This window comes from Jaculus jaculus, chromosome 15, assembly GCF_020740685.1.
Source record: "Jaculus jaculus isolate mJacJac1 chromosome 15, mJacJac1.mat.Y.cur, whole genome shotgun sequence".
NCBI classification, from domain to species: Eukaryota; Metazoa; Chordata; class Mammalia; order Rodentia; family Dipodidae; genus Jaculus; species Jaculus jaculus.
Genome location: NC_059116.1, coordinates 54,545,401 through 54,552,849, shown reverse-complemented (window position 1 = coordinate 54,552,849; position 7,449 = coordinate 54,545,401). Strand labels below are relative to the sequence as shown.

Sequence of the window (7,449 nt, the reverse complement as noted above, 5' to 3'; positions counted from 1 at the left end):
TTTGCTATTCTGGGGATGTGTTCATTATCTTTCATTGCTCACCTGATGAAGAACATTTTAGTTGTTTTCAATACCTAACTTTAAATTTTCTGTGTACAAATTTAAATAAATACAACTGAAGTGAGAAAAAAGATGAGATCACATCATCATTCTCTTTTCACTCAATTAAGTCCTATTTGTTCAACATTCAGCTCAAATGTTACTATCTCATGAGACAGTTGTCCATGACCCTCATCTAGAAGTAAACTAGCTTACTATGTCTCTCATAGCATATTCAAATATAAGATCTGTCCCATTGTAATATAATAAATTTTTTCTTTTGTTCTCCCATCTCTATGTTGAGGTTTTCTTTTCTTTCTTTCCTTTCCTTTTCTTTTCTTTTCTTTTTTTTTGTTGAGGACAGGTATACAGCAGACACTTTTTCATCACTCACATGAGACAAATAAAGAACCTGAAAAAAAATTACAGAAGTTACAGTTAGTGGTTCATTAATGTCCCACTGACAACTTGGGGGGGCATGGGTTGAGTTCTTGGGATTTAACCCATGGCCTCACATGTTAAGCACATGCTGGACTACTGTGCTACACTACCCCAGTTTAATGCCCCACCCTCAAAAGGTATATAACAGCAACCCTGAAAGTGTTCATAGTTCTGCTTGAGCTGATCTACTATTCAGAATTCATTTCAACTAAAAAATCCAGGTATGGTGATAAACAAATATTTATAAAAATTTTTCAAATTTATTTATTTGAAATAGAGAGAGAGAGAGAGAGAGAGAAATATATGAGAGAGAATTTTCCCTCATATTTCTGGGAGTTGGAGACTGGGAAATTGCACAGTTGATTGGTCTCTGGGAGTTCTGCCAGAAACATTACAGTTGACAGTTTTTAATTACTACTTCTGAGATCAGTCTGCCTCAACAATACAAAGTATTTTCAGTTACTATTAAAAAATTGATAATCTTTAATAGTAATCTTAATTCAATAATCAATTAACCAAGAACACTTTCAGTTATATATAGAGACAGGCAATATACTTAAATCTGTGTTATATGAAAGGAGAGAAGGTTGGCACTCCCCTTGACAAGGATGGAAGATGTCCTTGGACCTTACAACATGCATACAGTTAAGGTATTGCCACCTACTTTGTGGCATCTAACCACTGTTTAATCTTGGCTCCTGTGTAGGCCTGCTGGGAACAGGACTTCTAAAAGGCATAAATATGTCTGGGAGGCTCTGATGCAAGGCCATTTTTGCTGGCTATAAGCGGGATTTCTGGAACCAAAGGAAGCACACAGCTCTTCTTAAAAATGAAGTGTTTTTGCCCAACATGAAACTGAATTCTACTTGGGCAAAGATGTGCTTATGTTTTCAAAGCAAAAAACAATACAGTGAGTCCTAGTGGCAAACCTAATAAAACAAGAGTAATCTGGGGAAAGGTAACTCGAGCCCATAGAAACAGTGGCATGGTTCCAGCCAAATTCTGAAGCAACCTTCCTGCCAAGGCTACTGAACACAGAACACGTGTGATGCTGTACCCTACAAGGATTTAAGAAAAGTCAATAAATAAAAGTGTATTTGCACTCTTATGTTTCTAAGTGCCTTTAAAAACTTTCTGTTCTTGGGCTAGAGAGATGAAACAGCAGTTAAAGGCCCTTGCCTGCCAAACCTGAAGGCCTGGGATCAGTTTCTCAGTACCCAAGTAAAGCCAGATACACACAGTGAAAAAAAAAATACTTAAATCCATTTAATTCAGCTTTCAGATGAGTTCCCACCTTGGGCCTCCAACCCTTTCCCAATTGGGTGCTATCTTGCTTGTAATTAAGCCTGCCTTCTGTCTGTCTTTGCTGTAATTCTGAATTCTGTTTTGTTATAAATATTATTTATTTATAAGAGAGAGAGATGGAGAGACAGAAAGAGGCAGATAGAGAATGGGCACACTAGGGCCTCTAGCTGCTGTAAACAAACTGCAGAAGTAGGCGACACCTTGTGCACCTGGCTTACATGGAATTGAACCTAGGTCCTTTGGCTTTTCAGGCAGCTCCTTAACCTTGGTAAGCCCTCTCTCCAGCCCAGAATCCTGTTTTTTTTTTTTTTAAGTATATCTTATTTATTTATTTCATAGAGAGAGGGAATTGTCATGCCAGGGCCTCCAGCTATTGCAAAGTCCAGGTGCACATGCTACCTTGTGCATCTGGTTTATGTGGGTCCTGGGGAATCAAACTTAGGTCCTTAGGCTTCACAGACAAGCACCTTGACTACTATTCAATCTCTCCAGCCCCCTGAATTCTGTTTAATAAAACTCATTACATATATTCCTCTCTTCCCCTCACCTTGTGATTGTTTTACATCTCAGGAATGGTTGTGTCTTAATCCTTCGTAGGTAAAAACTTGTTTCAGCTAAGCATACCAAGTTATCTGCTCCCCTCTCATTTTATAGAGACATAGAAAGGAATCATGGGTGTAGTAAGCCCTTCTGCCACTGCAAACCAACTCCAAACACATATACCACATTGTATGTCTGGCTTTACATGAGTAAATAATAATGGAATTAAACCCAAGCCATCAGTCTTTGCAAGCAAGCACCTTTAACTACTGAACTCTCTCTCTGGGAAGAAAAGTAAGGGAAATATGAAAGTAAGAGAAAAATGGAGAAGAAAGTAGAAGATACAAGAAGACAGATCATTAGAAAGACATACTCATGGAGAGATTTAGGTACAAAAAGGAAAATTTACTTTCAGATTATTTTCAAATAATTAGAGGTAGCCAAGCCTTGTGTCACACACCTATAATCCTATTATCCCTTGGGAAGTTTGAAGGCTTAAGGATCAGGAATTAAAAGTTACCCTTGGCTACAGAGTTTGTCAGTGTCCTAGGGTACATGAGACCCATGTTTAGCTCAAACAACAATAACAAATAAATCATTTTAATTAATATCAAAATTACAATTTAACATGCACACTTACTAGAAAGTTAGAGAAAAATATAACATACCAAACAATGCAAGGTTTTAGGCATACCTGTACCAGAAGATTGAGAACTGTGGTAAGTGTAATACCAACATCTAGACTTTTCCAAAATTACTTGAGTCATTAGTAATTACTTTTTAGTAGGAATCCAAAAACTTATGAACAACTAAAGTGATTGGTGCTTCAAGCTTTATTATGGCTGGCTGACCAGCCTTGCAAAATGTGACCAACTCTCATGGCTATTATTACATAATTTTTCTGGATAAAGAAAATCTTGCTGTGGAGGCAGAGGTAGGAGGATTGCCATGAGTTCACTGCCACCTGAGACTACATAGTGAATTTTAGGTCAGCCTGGGCTAGAGTGAGAACCTACCTCAGGAAAAAATGTCTTGTGTTCCCTTTGTAAAGCCAGGCATAGTGAAACATGCCTGTAATTCTAGCAGGAGGAGGAACAAGAGGAACAGGAGGATGAGAAGTTTGAGACCATCCTTGGCTATATGATAAGTTCAAGGCAACCTGAGCTCAAAAACCTGTCTCAAAAAATAAGAGCAATGAAAAGAAATAGTATATAATCTACCAAAACATGTAGATTGACACAATGGTCTTTAGCAAGTGTCCACTTTCACTCTGTGAGAATGTTTTCCTATCTGATAGTCTCTTTGACTGTTGCCCACTCTCATCCTTTACAGTGCCTCAGATTATTTTGTAAAAGCCTCTATTTCAGTGTGGCTCACCTGAATTCACTCAATGTAGATCATAGTGAAGAGGGGAGGCCAGAATACAGTCCAAAAACAACTGAACGTTGCAGACAAGAGATGTTTCAGAAAAGCAAAATTGTCTTTGAGTGCCTCCCAGGGTGGAAACTCTAGGTGGAGAATCACACAGCCATGACAGGCACTTGTCTTTTTATTAGGAAATGCACATCTGTTCATTTTCTATGTTAAAAGTAAGTGAGGGTTTAGCAGCATCTAATTAAGGAACTTACATCTCAGGGAAGGCATATCTATTCACAGTCAAGGTTGTAGGCAAGGAATTGGTTACTGATTGGGTAGATTAAAGAGAATACACCTAGGGATTGTTTTTAAAAGCTAATAATCAAAGGAGTTTATACTTGAAAGAAAATATGGACTTTTGCTATCTAAAGAGAAGACACGGAGGAGTTACTGTTAGCATTGCCATTCCTGTGTGCAGGGGTGGTGGAAGAATTAGGGGCAGAATGTCAGCCTTTTAAACAGGGAAAAACAACAGAGAATATATGAAGACAACATGCATAAGATTAGTGAGGGCTGTAGAGATAGCTCATAAGTTAAAGGCGCTAGCTTACAAAGCCTGACAGAGCAGGTTCAATCCCCTAGTACTCATGTAAAGCCAGGTGCACAAAATAGTACAAATGGCGAGAGTTTGTTTGCAATAAGAGGCCCTGGCCTATTCATTTACTATCTCTTTCTCTCTGTACAAATAAATAAAAAACATTTAGACAACAACGAAAAAAATTAATGAAATATATCTGTTGCTAGGGATTGGCATCATTCCAGCAAGGCAGGAGGCAGGTATGGTAGAAAGCTCAATCTTGAATCCTAAAAAATAGTAATGCCCCCACCCTTGCTTTGGCCTGAATTATACCAACAAAATAACTATGACTATATTGTTTGCTTTTACATGAATTTCTGATCCTCTTGCCTCCAGCCTCCAGTACTAGGATTATAGACATACACTGCCATTTCCAGTTTATGCCAAGTTGAGTATTGAATTCAGGGCTTTGTGCATGCCAAGCATTCTACCTACCAAACAAAACACACAGAACCTCTACCACCTTTATTAAAGAAAAAGTTAAATAACTTTGAAGAGAAAAACAGTGATTGAAATATAAATATTAACTTTTTAAATATTTTATTTGAGAGAGAGAGAATGGGCACACCAGGGCCTCTAGCCACTGCAAATGAACTGCAGATGTATGTGCCACTTTGTGCATCTGGCTATGTGAGTACTGAGGAACTGAACCTGGGTTGCTAGGTTTCCCAGGCAAGCACCTTAAGTGCTAAGTCACAGCTCTAGTCCATGAAATATAAATATTATTAGCAGCACTAAAATCTGTAGCTTTTGTTTTTACTGAATCAATGAGTTCGTTGATTTTACTTACAAGAACATAGGTGAGACCTTATATGAGCACAAGTGACCTTCAAATCACTTAAAATGCTTAGAAAAGGCCAGCATGGATGATTACTTCCCCATAGCTGCATAAATCTAAATTCCCTTCAGCTAGCTAACCTTCTGCTCTTAACATACACAAGCATATCTTGAGGTCATGTACTGGATTACATGGATCTAAGAGTGGCAGATACAGTAGGAAGGGAGTGGCTGGAATCTCACATGTGGGGCTGACTTTCCCAGACCTTTCTTTTTTTAACTTCCTTCCTTCCTTCCTTCCTTCCTTCCTTCCTTCCTTCCTTCCTTCCTTCCTTCCTTCCTTCCTTTCTTCTTTCCTTTCTTCCTTCCTTCTTTCCTTCCTTCTTTCCTTCCTTCCTTCCTTGGAAAAATACAGACAAAGAAAGAGACACAGAGAGAGAAAGAATGGGTGTGCCAGGGCCTCCATCCACTTTAAACAAACTGCAGACACATGTGCCACTTTGAGCTTCTGGCTTTAGATTGATACTGGGGAATAGAATTCAGACCATCAGGCCTTACAAGTAAGTGCCTTTACTTGCTGAGCCATATCTCCAGACCTTTTTATTTTGATTTTTTGTTACATATGGACAATATACCATGATCATAATCTCCAACCACCCTACATTTTCTCCCTCTTGATTACCTTCTCTTTTCCACCTAATCTTTCTTCTATTTTAATGTTATCATTTTCCACTCCTATTATGCAGGTCTTGTGTAGATACCACTGTGAGGTCATGAATACAATGGCTACTTTGTGTCTGGAAGACTACAGAGCAAAGTACTCCTTCCATTCTTTTGAGTCATATTTTTTTCTACCACCTCTCCTGCAATGGCTCCTGAGCCTAGGAGGGTGTGATAAAAGGTCTCACTTAATACTAAACACACAATTGTCACTTCTTCTCAGCACTTTGATGAGTTTTGAGTCACCCCAGTGGTCAATGCCATCTGAAAAGAGAAGCTTCTCTAACCAAAAAGGGAGGGGGGGGGAGAGAGGGAGTAATATTAATATGTGGGCATAAGCATATGTAATTGGAGGGTAGTTTGGTGGACATATGTTGTAGTAAAGCTTGCATTGCTGGCAAAAAAAAAAAAAAGCTACCCGAACAAGAGCAGCTTCTGGGAAAAAAAGTTTATTTTGGCTTACAGACTCAAGGGGAAGCTCCATAATGGCAGGGGATAATGATGGCATGAGCAGAGGGTGGGCATCACCTCCTGGCCAACATCAGATGGACAACAGCAACAGAAGCATGTGCCAAATACTGGCAAGAGGAAGCTAGTTATAACACTCATAAACCTGTCCCCAACAATACACTGTCTCAAGGAGGATTTAATTTCCAACTTTTAATCAGTTGGGGACCTAGCATTCAGAACATCTAAGTTTATGGGTGACACCTGAATCAAACCACCACAGCATAATATATGCATTTAGTGAGAAAACAGTGGTTTCTGCCCATTCCCCTACACACACCACCAGTGTTTATGACATGGGCTTTTATTTTTGTAATTTTTTTCCATAGGCTTTTGATTCCCTCCTATGGAGCAGGCCTGGGTTATCTCACTTAAGCATGATCTTTTTCCAGATCTATCCATTTTCCCACATATATCATTATTTAATTTTTCTTTCTTTTTTAAACATTTAAGTTGTATATTTGAGAGGTAAGAGAGAGAAGGTGAGTGAGTATGGGTGTACCAGACCTCTTGAAGCTCCAAACTTACTTTAGGCCCATCTGCCACTTTGTGTGTCTGTCTTTATGTGGGTACTGGTGAATTAAACCTGGGCTGGCAAGCTTTGTAAGCAAATACCTTTCACAGCTGAACCATCTCTCCAGGCCCTTATTTTTATTTTACAGCTAAATAAAACCCCATTATGTAAATATACTACATCTTCATTATTTGAAGGGCATCTAGGCTGCTTTCATTTCCTAGCTATTATGAATACAGCAGCAATAAATATGAATGAGCAAGTATTTCAAAGCAATAATGAGAGTCCTCAAGGTATATTCCAGGGAGTGGTATAGCTGGGTCATATGGTAAATCAATTTTTAGCTGTCTCAGAAACCTCCATACTGATTTCCACAATGGCTGTACCATTTTACATTCCCACTAACACTGGAGAAGGGTTCCTCTTTCCCCATACCATCACCAGCATTTACTGTCATTTGATTTCTTGATGAAAGCCATTCTGACTGGAAATAGAAACCCAAAGTCATTTTAATATGCATTTACCTGATGTCTAAGGATGTAGAACATATTTTTAAATGTTTATTGGCCATTTGTACTTCTTCTGTTGAGAACTCCTTACTGAGCTTTATAGA

At 38.6% G+C, this 7,449-nt stretch overlaps 1 non-coding gene across 1 annotated transcript; it reads left to right on the top strand.

Annotated features, from left to right (window-relative positions):
- Nucleotides 1-1,044: 1,044 nt before the first annotated feature.
- Nucleotides 1,045-1,170, top strand: LOC123455218. The gene has a single exon (XR_006633763.1). It is a non-coding gene; the product is annotated as a U6atac minor spliceosomal RNA (small nuclear RNA).
- The last annotated feature ends 6,279 nt before the right edge of the window (nt 1,171-7,449 follow it).